This window comes from Loxodonta africana, chromosome X (genome assembly GCF_030014295.1).
Source record: "Loxodonta africana isolate mLoxAfr1 chromosome X, mLoxAfr1.hap2, whole genome shotgun sequence".
Lineage (NCBI taxonomy): Eukaryota > Metazoa > Chordata > Mammalia > Proboscidea > Elephantidae > Loxodonta > Loxodonta africana.
The window spans coordinates 60,313,577-60,326,581 of NC_087369.1; positions in this window are offsets into that span (position 1 = coordinate 60,313,577).

Sequence of the window (13,005 nt, forward strand, 5' to 3'; positions counted from 1 at the left end):
GAAAAAGCAGTGCTCAGAGGTCAATTTATATGGATAAATGCACACATACATAAAGAAGAAAGAGCCAAAATCAGAGAACTGTCCCTACAACTTGATGAAATAGAAAGCAAGCAACAAAAGAATCCATCAGTCACCAGAAGAAAACAAATCATAAAAATTAGAGCAGAATGAAATGAATTAGAGAACAGAAAAACAATTGAAAGAATTAACAAAGCCAAAAGCTGGTTCTTTGAAAAAATTAACAAAATTGATAAACCATTGGCCAGACCAACTAAAGAAATACAGGAAAGGAAACAAATAACCCGAATAAGAAATGAGATGGGCCATATCACAACAGACCCCAACTGAAATTAAAAGAATCATATCAGATTGTTACAAAAAATTGTACTCTAAAAAATTTGAGAACCTGGAAGAAATGGATGAATTCCTAGAAACACACTACCTACCTAAACTAATACAAACAGAAGTAGAACAACTAAACAGACCCATAACAAAACAAGAGATTGAAACGGTAATCAAAAAACTTCCAACAAAAAAAAGCCGTGGCCCGGACGGCTTCACTGCAGAGATCTACCAAACTTTCAGAGAAGAATTCACACCACTACTACTAAAGGTATTTCAAAGCATAGAAAATGATGGAATACTACCTAACTCATTCTATGAAGCCAGCATATCCCTGATACCAAATCCAGATAAAGACACCACAAAAAAGAAAATTACAGACCTATATCCCTCATGGGCATAGATGCAAAAATCCTCTACAAAATTCTAGCCAATAGAATTCAACAACATATCAAAAAAAATAATCCACCACGACCAAGTGGGATTTATACCAGGTATGCAAGGTTGGTTCAATATTAGAAAAATCATTAATACAATCCACCATACAAATAAAATAAAAGACAAAAACCACATGATCTGATCAGTTGATGCAGAAAAGGCATTTGACAAAGTCCAACACTCATTCATGACAAAAACTCTCAGCAAAATAGGAATTGAAGGAAAATTCCTCAACATAGTAAAGGGCATCTATACAAAGCCAACAACCAACATCATTCTAAATGGGGAGAGCCTGAAAGCATTTCCCTTGAGAACGGGAACCAGACAAGGATGCCTTCTATCATCACACTTATGCACCACTGTGTTGGAGGTCCTAGCCAGAGTATTTAGGCTAGACAAAGAAATAAAGGTCATCTGGATTGGCAAGGAAGAAGTAAAATTATCTCTATTTGCAGATGACGTGATCTTACACACAGAAAACCCTAAGGAATCCTCCAGAAAACTACTGAAACTAATAGAAGAGTTCAGCAGTGTTTCAGGTTACAAGACAAACATACAAAAATCACTTGGATTCCTCTACATCAACAAAAAGAAAATCACCAAATCAATACCATTCACAGTAGCCCCCAAGAAGATAAGATACTTAGGAATAAATCTTACCAAAGATGTAAAAGACCTATACAAAGAAAACTACAAAGCTCTACTACAAGAAATTCAAAAGGACATACTTAAGTGGAAAAACATACCTTGCTCATGGATAGGAAGACTTAACATAGTAAAAATGTCTATTCTACCAAAAGCCATCTATACATTTAACGCACTTCTGATCCAAATTCCAATGTCATATTTTAAGGGGATAGAGAAACAAATCACCAATTTCATATGGAAGGGAAAGAAGCCCCGGATAAGCAAAGCACTACTGAAAAAGAAGAAGAAAGTGGGAGGCCTCACCTTACCTGACTTCAGAACCTATTATACAGCCACAGTAGTCAAAACAGCCTGGTATTGGTACAACAACAGACACATAGACCAATGGAACAGAATTGAGAACCCAGACATAGATCCATCCACGTATGAGCAGCTGATATTTGGCAAAGGACCAGTGTCAATTAACTGGGGAAAAGATAGCCTTTTTAACAAATGGTGCTGGCATAACTGGATATCCATTTGCAAAAAAATGAAACAGGACCCATACCTCACACCATGCACAAAAACTAACTCCAAGTGGATCAAAGACCTAAACATAAAGACTAAAACGATAAAGATCATGGAAGAAAAAATGGGGACAACCCTAGGAGCCCTAATACAAGGTATAAACAGAATACAAAACATTACCAAAAATGATGAAGAGAAACCCAATAACTGGGAGCTCCTAAAAATCAAACACCTATGCTCATCTAGAGACTTCTCCAAAAGAGTAAAAAGACCACCTACAGATTGGGAAAGAATTTTCAGCTATGACATCTCCGACCAGCACCTGATCTCTAAAATCTACATGATTCTGTCAAAACTCAACCACAAAAAGACAAAAACCCAATCAAGAAGTGGGCAAAGGATATGAACACACATTTCACTAAGGAAGATATTCAGGCAGCCAACAGATACATGAGAAAATGCTCTCGATCATTAGCCATTAGAGAAATGCAAATTAAAACTACGATGAGATTCCATCTCACACCAGCAAGGCTGGCATTAATCCAAAAAACACAAAATAATAAATCTTGGAGAGGCTGCGGAGAGATTGGAACTCTCATACACTGCTGGTGGGAATGTAAAATGGTACAACCACTTTGGAAATCTATCTGGCGTTATCTTAAACAGTTAGAAATAGAACTACCATACAACCCAGAAATCCCACTCCTAGGAATATACCCTAGAGATACAAGAGCCTTCATACAAACAGATATATGCACACCCATGTTTATTGCAGCTCTGTTTACAATAGCAAAAAACTGGAAGCAAGCAAGGTGTCCATCAACGGAAGAATGGGTAAATAAACTGTGGTATATTCACACGATGGAATACTACGCATCGATAAAGAACAGTGACGAATCTCTGAAATATTTCATAACATGGAGGAACCTGGAAGGCATTATGCTGAGCGAAATGAGTCAGAGGCAAAAGGACAAATATTGTATAAGACCACTATTATAAGATCTTGAGAAATAGTATAAACTGAGAAGAACACATACTTTTGTGGTTATGAGGGGGGGAGGGAGGGAGGGTGGGAGAGGGTTTTTTATTGATTAATTAGTAGATAAGAACTGCTTTAGGTGAAGGGAAAGACAACACTCAATACATGGAAGGTCAGCTCAATTGGACTGGACCAAAAGCAAAGAAGTTTCCGGGATAAAATGAATGCTTCAAAGGTCAGGGGAGCAAGTGCGGGGGTCTGGGGAACATGGTTTGCGGGGACTTCTAAGTCAATTGGCAAAATAATTCTATTATGAAATCATTCTGCATTCCACTTTGAAATGGGGCGTCTGGGGTCTTAAATGCTAACAAGCGGCCATCTAAGATGCAGCAATTGGTCTCAACCCACCTGGAGCAAAGGAAAATGAAGAACACCAAGGACACACGACAACTAAGAGCCCAAGAGACAGAAAGGGCCACATGAACCAGAGACCTACATCATCCTGAGACCAGAAGAACTAGTTGGTGCCCGGCCACAGTCGATGACTGCCCTGACAGGGAGCACAACAGAGGACCCCTGAGGGAGCAGGAGATCAGTGGGATACAGACCCCAAATTCTCATAAAAAGACCAAACTTAATGGTCTGACTGAGTCTGGAGGAATCCCGGCGGCCATGCTCCCCAGACCTTCTGTTGACACAGGACAGGAACCATCCCCGAAGACAACTCATCAGACATGAAAGGGACGGGTCAGCGGGTGGGAGAGAGACGCTGATGAAGAGTGAGCTAATTATATTAGGTGGACACTTGAGATTGTGTTGGCAACTCTTGTCTGGAGGGGGGATGGGAGGATAGAGAGAGAGGGAAGCAGGCAAAATTGTCAAGAAAGGAGAGACTGAAAGGGCTGACTCAAGAGGGGAAGAGCAAGTGGGAGTAGGGAGTGAGATGTATGTAAACTTATATGTGACAAACTGATTGGATTTGTAAACGTTCACTTGAAGCTTAATAAAAGTTATTAAAAAAAAAAGAATATACACAGAAAAACATACACCAATTCAACAGTTTCTAAATGTAGTATATAATAGCATTGATTACTTTGTTCAAATTGCATAGCCACTCTTACCCTCCTTTTCTAAGTTGTTCCTCCCCCAATAACATAAATTCACTTTTCCCTAAGTTTCCTTTCTAATCTTTCGAGTTGCTGTTATCAATTTGATCCCATGCAGACAGGTCTTAAAAGAGAATAATGCTCAAGGCATTTTTTACTAGTTAAGCTAAGCTAATGTTTGGGTTTTTTAATTGAAATTTGGACAAAAGTGTATAAACTACTTTCTCATTAAACAATTAATACACATATTGTTTTGTGACATTGGTTGCCAACCCTACAACATTCAACACCTACCACTTTTCAAACTTGGGTTCCCCAATATCGGCTTTCTTGTCCCCTCCTGCTTTTTCATCCTTGCCCGTGGGCTGGTGTACCCCTTTGGACTCATTTTTTTTTATGTTCTACCATATCTTTGGCTGAAGGGTAAACCTCACAAGTAACTCCATTACTGAGGTAAAAGGGTGTCTGGGGCCATACTTTCAGAGTTTCTCCAGCCTCTGTCAGACCAGTAAGTCTGCTCTTTTTTTGTGAGAGAGTATTTTGTTCTATATTTTTCTCCAGCCTTGTTCACGACCATCTATTGTGATACCTGTCAGAGCAGTCAGCGATGATATAGCTCTGTACCATCTAATTGTGCTGGACTCAGTCTGGTGGAAGCTGTGGTACTTGTGGTCCATATGTCTTTTGGACTAATCTTTCCCTTGTATCTTTGGTTTTCTTCATTCTCCCTTGCTTCAGACAGGGTGAGACCAGTGGAGCATCTTAGATGGCAACTCACAAGCTTTTAAGGCCCCAGACTCTACTCACCAAAGTAGAATGTAGAACATTTTATTTATGAACTATGTTGTGCCAATTGAGCTAGATATTCCCTGAGACCATGGAACCCACAGCCCTCAACCCAGTAATTTGGTCCTCAGGGAGTTTGGATGTGTCTATGGAACTTCCAAGACCTTGCCTTGTAAAAGGCAGGCTGGCTTCCCCAGCACTGTGTACTGCCTTACCCTTCACCAAAGTTACTACTGATCCCGTCCCTTGTAACCATCAAAGATTCTTTTTCTGTGTAAACCTTATCATGAGTTTTTATAGTAGTGGTCTCATACAGTATTTGTTCTTTTGTGATTGACTTATTTTACTCAGCATAACTCCCTCCAGATTCATCCATGATGTCAGATGCTTCACAGATTCATCATTGTTCTTTATCGTTGTGTAATATTTCATTGTGTATAGGTACCATAGTTTGTTTATCCACTCATCTGTTGATGAGCTCCTAGGTTGTTTCCATCTTTTTGTTATTGTGAACAATGCTGCAGTGAACATGGGTGTGCTTATGTCTATTTGTGTGACGGCTCTTATTTCTCTAGGAGTGGGTTTGCTGGATCAGTGGTATTTCTATTTCTAGGTTTTTAAGGAAGCGCCATATTGTTTTCCAAAATGGTTGTACCATTTTGCATTTCCACCAGCAGTGCATAAGAGTTCCAATCTCCCTGCAGCCTCTCCAACATTTGTTATTTTCTGTTTTTTTGATTCATGCCAGTAATGTCAGGGTGGGATGGTACCTCATTGTGGTTTTGATTTGCATTTCTGTAATGGCTAGTGACCCTTAATGGCTAGTGACCACAAGCATTTCTTCATGTGCCTGTTAGCAACCTAAATGTCTTCTTTGGTGAAATGTCTGTTCATATCCTTTGTCCATTTTTTAATTGGATTATTTGTTCTTTTTTTGTGGAGATGTTGGATTTTCCTACAGATTTTAAAGATTAGACCTTTGTCAGATTTGTCTTACCCCAAATTTTTTTCCCAGTTTGTAGTTCTCTTTTTACCCTTTTGATGACCATAAGTGTTTAATTTTTAGAAGATCCCAGTTATCTAACTTATCTTCTGGTGTTTGTGCAGTGTTAGCTAAGGTTTGTATCACGTTAATGCCAGGTATTAAGGCCTTTAGAATTTACCCTATTTTTTCTTCTATGATCTTTATACTCTTCGGCTTCATATTTAGGTTTTTGATCCAAATTCAATGAGTTTTTGTGTATGGTGTGATGCATGGGTCCTGTTTCATTTTTTTGGAGATGGACATCCAGTTTTACCTGCACCATTTGTTAAAAAGACTGTCTTTTCCCCATGTGATGGACTTTGGGCCTTTATCGAAGATCAGGTGACCATAGATGGATGGATTCACATCTGGGTTCTCAATTCTGTTCCATTGACCAATGTGTGTCCTTGTCTCAGTACAAGGCTGTTTTAACTACTATAACTATACAGTAGGTTCTGATGGCCAGATAGTGCAAGTCTTCCTACTTTCTTCTTCTACAGTAGTGTTTTACTTATCTGGGGCCTCTTCCCTTTCCATATAAAGTTAAATATTAGTTTTTCCATCTCTTTTAATGAAGCTTTTGGTATTTGGATTGGGATTGCATGGTATTTGTAGGTTGCCTTGGGTAGAATTGACATTTTCGCAATGTTAAGCTTACCTATCCATGAGTATGGTTTGTTTTTCAATTTAGGTAGGTCTTTTATGGTTTCTTGTAGTATTTTGTAGTTTTTTTTTTTTTTTTGTATAGGTCTTTTACATCCCTGGTTAGATTTATTCCAAAGTTTTTTTTTAGGGCATATTATAAATGGAATTGTTCTCTTGATTTGCTTTTCATGGTTCTATCTATGGGTGTATAGGAATCCAAATGATTTTTGTATGTTTATCTAGTTTCCTGCTACTCTGTTGAATTTTTCTATTAGTTCCAGTAGTTTTCTTGTGGAGTCTTTGAGGTTTTCTATGTACAGTATCATATCATCTACAAATAGGGACAGTTTTATTTCTCTGTTACCAGTTTGAATGCCCTTTGTATCTTTTTCTTCCTAAATTGCTCTAGCTAGGACTTTTAGCACAATATTAAATAGGAGTGGTGATAAAGGGCATCCTTGTCTCCTTCCTGTTCTCGAGGGGAATGTTTTCAGCCTCTCTCCATTAAGAATGATGTTGGTTATTAGTTTTGTATAGATTCCCTTTATTATGTTGAGAAATTTTCCTTCCATTTATATGTTATTGAGAGTTTTTATCAGGATTTGGTATTGGACTTTGTCGAATATATTTTCTGAGTCATTGAGATGATCATGTGATTCTTTTATTTATGTGGTGAATTACACTGATTGATTTTCTAATGTTGAACCATCCTTGCATACCTGGTATGAATCCCACTTGGTTGTGGTGTATTATTTTTTGATATGATGCTGAATTCTATTGGCTAGAATTTTCTTGAGAATTTTTGCATCTATATTCATGAGGTATATTGTTCTTTTCCTTTTTCGTGGAGTCTTTCCCTGGTTTGGTATCAGGGTTATGCTGGCTCCATTGAATGAATTCAGAAGTATCCCTTCCTCTTCTATGTTACGAAATTGTTTGAGTAGTACTGGTGTAAGTTCATGTCTGAATTTTTCCTAGAGTTCTCTCGTGAATGCATCTTGGCCAGGGCTTTTTTTTTTTAGTTTTTCAATCTTTTCCCTTGTTATGGATTTGTTCAGATTTTCAAATTCAGTTTGTGTTAGTTTGTGCAGGAAATGTGTTTCTAGAAATTTGTTCATTCCTTCTAGGTTTTCAAATTTGTTAGACTGTAGTTTTTCATACTACTCTGTTACAATTCTTTTTATTTCAGTTGAGTCTATTGTAATGTGCCCCATTTTATTTTGTGTTCTGGTTATTTACTTCGTCTCCTTTTTTCTTTTGTCAGTTTGGTCAGTGGTTTGTTGATTTTGATGATCCTTTAAAAGAATCGTCTTTTGGTTTTGTTGATTCTATCGTTTTCTATTCTCTATTTCATTTAGTTCTGCTCTGATCTTTAATATTTCCTTTCTTCTGTTGGCTGTAGGCTTCTCTTGCTGTTCTCGTTCTATTCATTCATGTTGTATAGCTAATGTTTTGATTTTGTCCCTTTCTTCTTTTTTGATGAGTGCATCTGTTCCTATAAATTGATCTCTGACCACTGCCTTTGCTGTGTCCAAAAGGTTTTGCTATGATGTGTTTTCATTCTCATTTGATTCTAGGAATTTTTCAACTCCATCTTTGGTTTCTTCTATTACCCAGTGGTTTTTAAACAGGCTGTTATTCAGTTTCCATGTATTAGACCTTTTTTTTTTTTTTTTTTGCTCTTCCTGTTATTAATTTCTACTCTGGTGGTGTTGTGATCAGAGAAGATGCTTTGTATTATCTCAGTCTTTTGGATTTTGTTCAGGGTTTCTTTGTGGCCTATGATGTGGTCTATTCTGGAGAATGTTCCAGAGAATGTGTATTTCACTGCTGTTGGGTAGAGTGTTCTATATATGTCTATGAGGTCAAGTTGGTTAATTTTGGCCTTTAGATCCTCTGTATCTTTGTTGAGTTTCTTTCTAGATGTTCTGTCTTTTATAGAGAGTGGTGTGTTGAAGTCTCCTACTATTATTGTGGAACTGTCAACTTCTCTTTTCAGTGCTGTTAGAGTTTGTTTTATGTATTTTGGAGTCCTGTCTTTGGGTCCCTAGATATTTATTATAGTTATGTTTTCATGATGGATTGCCCCTTTAATCATTATGTAATGCCCTTCTTTGTCTTTTATGATGGATTTTGTTTTAAAGTCAATTTTTTTCTAAGATTAATATTGCCGCTCTTGCTCTTCTTTGGTATCTGTTTGCTTGAGATATTTTTTCCTTCCATTGTTTTTTAATACATTTATGTCTTTGTTTCTAAGGTGTGTCTCTTGTAGACAGCATATTGATGTGTCCTTTTTTCCCCCCGTTCTGTCATTCTCTGTCTCTTTATGGGTGCATTTAGGTCATTTACATTCCATGTGATTATTGTTAGATGTGATTTTATTGTTGTCATTTTGTAGTGTGTGTGTGTGTGTGTGTGTGGTGCTGAGGTTTGTTTATTCCTCTTCCTCCTGTGCTGAATTCTTTTGTTTGTGGATTATTTTGTTTGTTTATTTTTCTCATTTTTTTAGATTTTGCATTTAAAGAGACTTTTTTATTTTTCTTCTTTATTTTGATGAGCAGATTTGTTAACTTTCTTTGTGGTTACCTTGAAATTTAGCCCTATCTTCCTAAGTTTGAAACAGTCTTTTATTACTTGGTAGTGCTTTGACTTCCTCTCCATTTAAAAATTCTATACCTACCACACTTATTCTCTCTCTCTCTCTCTTTTTTTTTTTTTGTTCTGGCTTTGTCATTTACAGATTGACCTCTCTGGTTCACTGTTGTAACCAGTTGTTTTATCCTTGAGAGTTCAACACCTAGGCTGCTATCTGGCTTATATGGTGTTGCGTCCTAGATTCAGGCCATTATCTGATGTTGTTGGTTCTCTAACCAAAGGACTCCCTTAATAATTATTGTAAATTTTGTCTGGTTTTTACACATTCCATTAATTTCTGTTATCTGGAAATGTCTTAATTTCACCATCATATTTGAGTGAGAGTTTTTCAGGATGTATTATTCTTGGTTGACAATTTTTTTCTTTCAAGATTTTATATATGCCATCTCATTGCCTTCTTGCCTGCATGGCTTCTGCTGAGTAATCAGAGCTTAGCCTTCTTGTTTCTCTTGTGTATGTGACATTTCATTTTTCTCAAGCTGCTCTCAGAATTCTTTCTTTATCTTTGGTTTTAAGCAAGTGTGATTATGATATGTATTATGATTTTCTTTTGGGGTCTATCCTATGTGGGGTTCGTTGATCTTCTTGGATGGTCAGCTTTTCAACCTGTTAGGGAAGTTTTCTTTCAGTAATTCTTCAATGATCCTCTGTGTGTTTTCCATTTTCTCCTCCTGTTCAGGAACTCCAATTACATGTAAATTTTTGCTTTTGATTGTATCTCACATCCTTCTCAGAGATTATTCATTTTTTTCTCTGACTTTTCCACAAACAAATTGGTATCCAAGTATTTATCTTCCATTTTGCTGACCCTGTCTTCCATTGCTTCAAACTTGTTCCTCAAACCTTCTATGACACTGTCCATTTCTGAAATCTTGTTTATCTTTTGGTTATGTTAATTGCTGTTTTTGTATGATTTCTAGTTGTGTGTTTATTTTGACATTTTGTTCCTATATTATTTTTCTGAATTCTTCCATGTTTTGTCTGTCTTTTCCGTGATTTTGTGTGTATTGTCCATGATTTTGTCTATTTTTCCTGCATTTTCCTTCATCTCTTGTAGAGTCCTGAATATTAGAGTTTTGAATTCCCTATTAGCTAGCTCCAGTGCCTTTCTTCTACCAGAAGGTCATCTGGTGGTTTATTTTGGATGATTACTGGAACCATCCTGTCCTGTTTTTTATGTATTTTGATACTGTCTGCTGTCTTTGGGACATTCAGTAATTATTTTCTTAATGTATTGATTGTGGATTTGTTTGTTTCATCCTACTTTTTTGTTTTATTTGGTTATGTGTGGGCAGGTGCGCTGGGTGTTCTTTATTGTTTTCTTATCTGTGGGCATGTTACTTCTCACCACCTTGTCCAGATAGGCAGGACCAGTCACTCAGGTATGGTGCAGCAGGGCAGGTCCAGCAGAGGGGAAGGGATGGGGGGGTCATTTGCAGCATGTACTGGGGCCAACAGTGCAGGGCAATGTGGCAGTGCAGGGCAGGGTCCAGTGTTCTGTGCCTATGCCACTTGGGATGCAGTGCTCAGCACGCAGTGCAGATAGGCAGGACTGAAGGGGGAAGATGCGATATGTAGAGCTATTGGATGTGGGAAAGAAGAGACAGAAGACAGAGAAGCAGAAGCCATAATAAGTAAATAAGTAAAGGAAGCCATATGCTGGTGACTTTCTAACCTGGCAGTGTGGCACAGCCCTTCAAGAAGGGGCAGAGAGATGGCACACACGGCTACGTGGCCTGAGAAAATAAATGAAGGAAGGGAGAGGGAAAAGAATCTGGAAAAAAAAAAGGCACACACAACCAACTGTTTGAAAGAAAAGAAAGGAAAGGAAGGAAGGAAGGTAGAGAGAGACAAGAAACTGAGAAAAGAAAAGAAAAAAATCCCTGAGGGAGCCCACTGGCTTGGCAGTGTGGCCTGAGGGAGTGGTTTCCCAGCCAAGTGGCACTGCTCAACAAACCAAGAAGAAGCAGATACAGCACACAGAGCTAGGAGATCAGGAGAAACAAAAGGAAGGAGGTGAGAGAGTAGAATCCAAAAGAAACCAAAAAAAAGCAACAAAAATGGCACTGAAGAAGCTGGCTAGTGGGGGTGAGGCGAATTCAAGTGATAAGGAGCCAGTATCTCCCTGGATGAGGTACCGGGATCTGCCAGAAAATGGCAGAGGCCGGGCAGAGGGAAGAAGGGTAGGGGGTGGAAAAGTGTGTCCCTGGTTACCACGTGCTCTGTCTGTTTCTGAGAGCTCCGTAAAGTTGCATTCCCATACTCCCTGTCCACTGTTCTTGGTGGCTGAGGGGTCCAAAATGGCGAATCTGTGCCACATTAGCTGATAGGGGACTTCCACTCAGTAGCTTTCCTTATTCTCTGTTCTCTGTCAGTTTCTTATTCCATTCGGTGCTTGGTTCTTTATCTCTTCATTTGATGCTTAGGATTCCAGGATTGATGTTTGTATCCATTTTAGTTAGTTTTTCGGATCTTTGCTGTGGAGGGACAGCGTGGTGCTTCTGTCTATAGCGCCATGTTGGCTCTGCCTCCCTCTATTTATTTTATTTTTGTTTACTGCATCCTGAATTTTTGTTTTGTTTTTATAAATTCAAGTAGGTGGGGTGTGTGTGCTACTCTGTTCATTAATCTGGCCTCCTTGAAACTCTCACCTCCTGTCTTCAAGTGGTCAGAGCATCTAATAGGTGTGTGAGCCTGAGAGCCTGTTCACTGTTCTCGGATGAGTTCTGAAGATGTAGGCAGCATTTTTGGCAAGGTGATAAATCTCCCACTAGTCATCTGACTGTGGATACAGGGGGTGTTCTCCCTGGTCATTGAGTTAGATGTTGTGTGTATGTTGGTTGGTCAGGGTGGAGGTGCCCTGGTTCTTGGTCACTGAATGTGTGTTGCGGAGACTCTCACCTACAGTCCTGGTTGGGAAGGCTGTGTGGTGGTATTTGGAGCAGGCACAGGTCTCTGGTTGCAGTGGGGGGTGATGTGGTGGGCAAGACAGGAGTCTGTTGTCTCCTCCTGGGTGTCTGGATGGAGAGTGTGCCACTGTCCTGTAGATCACAGACTGAGGGGTGTAGTGCAGCTGGTCCTTGGGTGCCTGGTGTCATTGGCTGGAGGGATTGGGGGCATCACTGATTCTCAGGCCCCTGTCATGGGTGGCTAGATGGAGTGGGTGGTACCATTGGCCCTAAATACCCCAGTGTGGATGGTTGAGGCTCCTTCTTAAGGGGTGGGTCAGTGTCGAATGCCACAAATCTGCAGCTCCCACTTGGCTGCTGCAGGTGAAATTGGGCTTCAGTTGGAAGTCCTGCCCTTTTTGTGCAAATGAGGGCATGCTATGCTGGGTCAGCAAGGCACTGGTGTGGGTGATCGGTGGGGGTTAAGGGCACTGCAAGCCTGTAGACTGCCTACACCAGTGGCTGGGCCAAGGGACGGGAGCCTCCAGACCGGGCTGTGAGTTCTTGGCTTAGGAGCTGTCTTAATCATCTAGTGCTGCTATAACAGACGTACCACAAGTGGGTGGCTTTAACAAGGAGAAATTTATTCTCTCACAGTCCAGTAGGCTAGAAGTCCGAATTCAGGGTGCCAGCTCCAGGGGAAGGCTTTCTCTGTTGGCTCTGGAGGAAGGTCCTTGTCATCAATCTTCCCTTGGTCTGGGAGCATCTCATGTCCAAAGTACGCACCCTGCTCCCAGCACTGCTTTCTTATTGGTATGAGGTCCCCGTGTCTCTCTGCTTGCTTCTCTCTTTTATATCTCAGAAGAGATTGGCTTAAGACACTACCTAATCTTGTAGACCTCATCCATATAACTGCTGCTAATATTATTATATCATAGTGATAGGATTTACAACATATAGGGAAATGACATCAGATGATAAAATGGT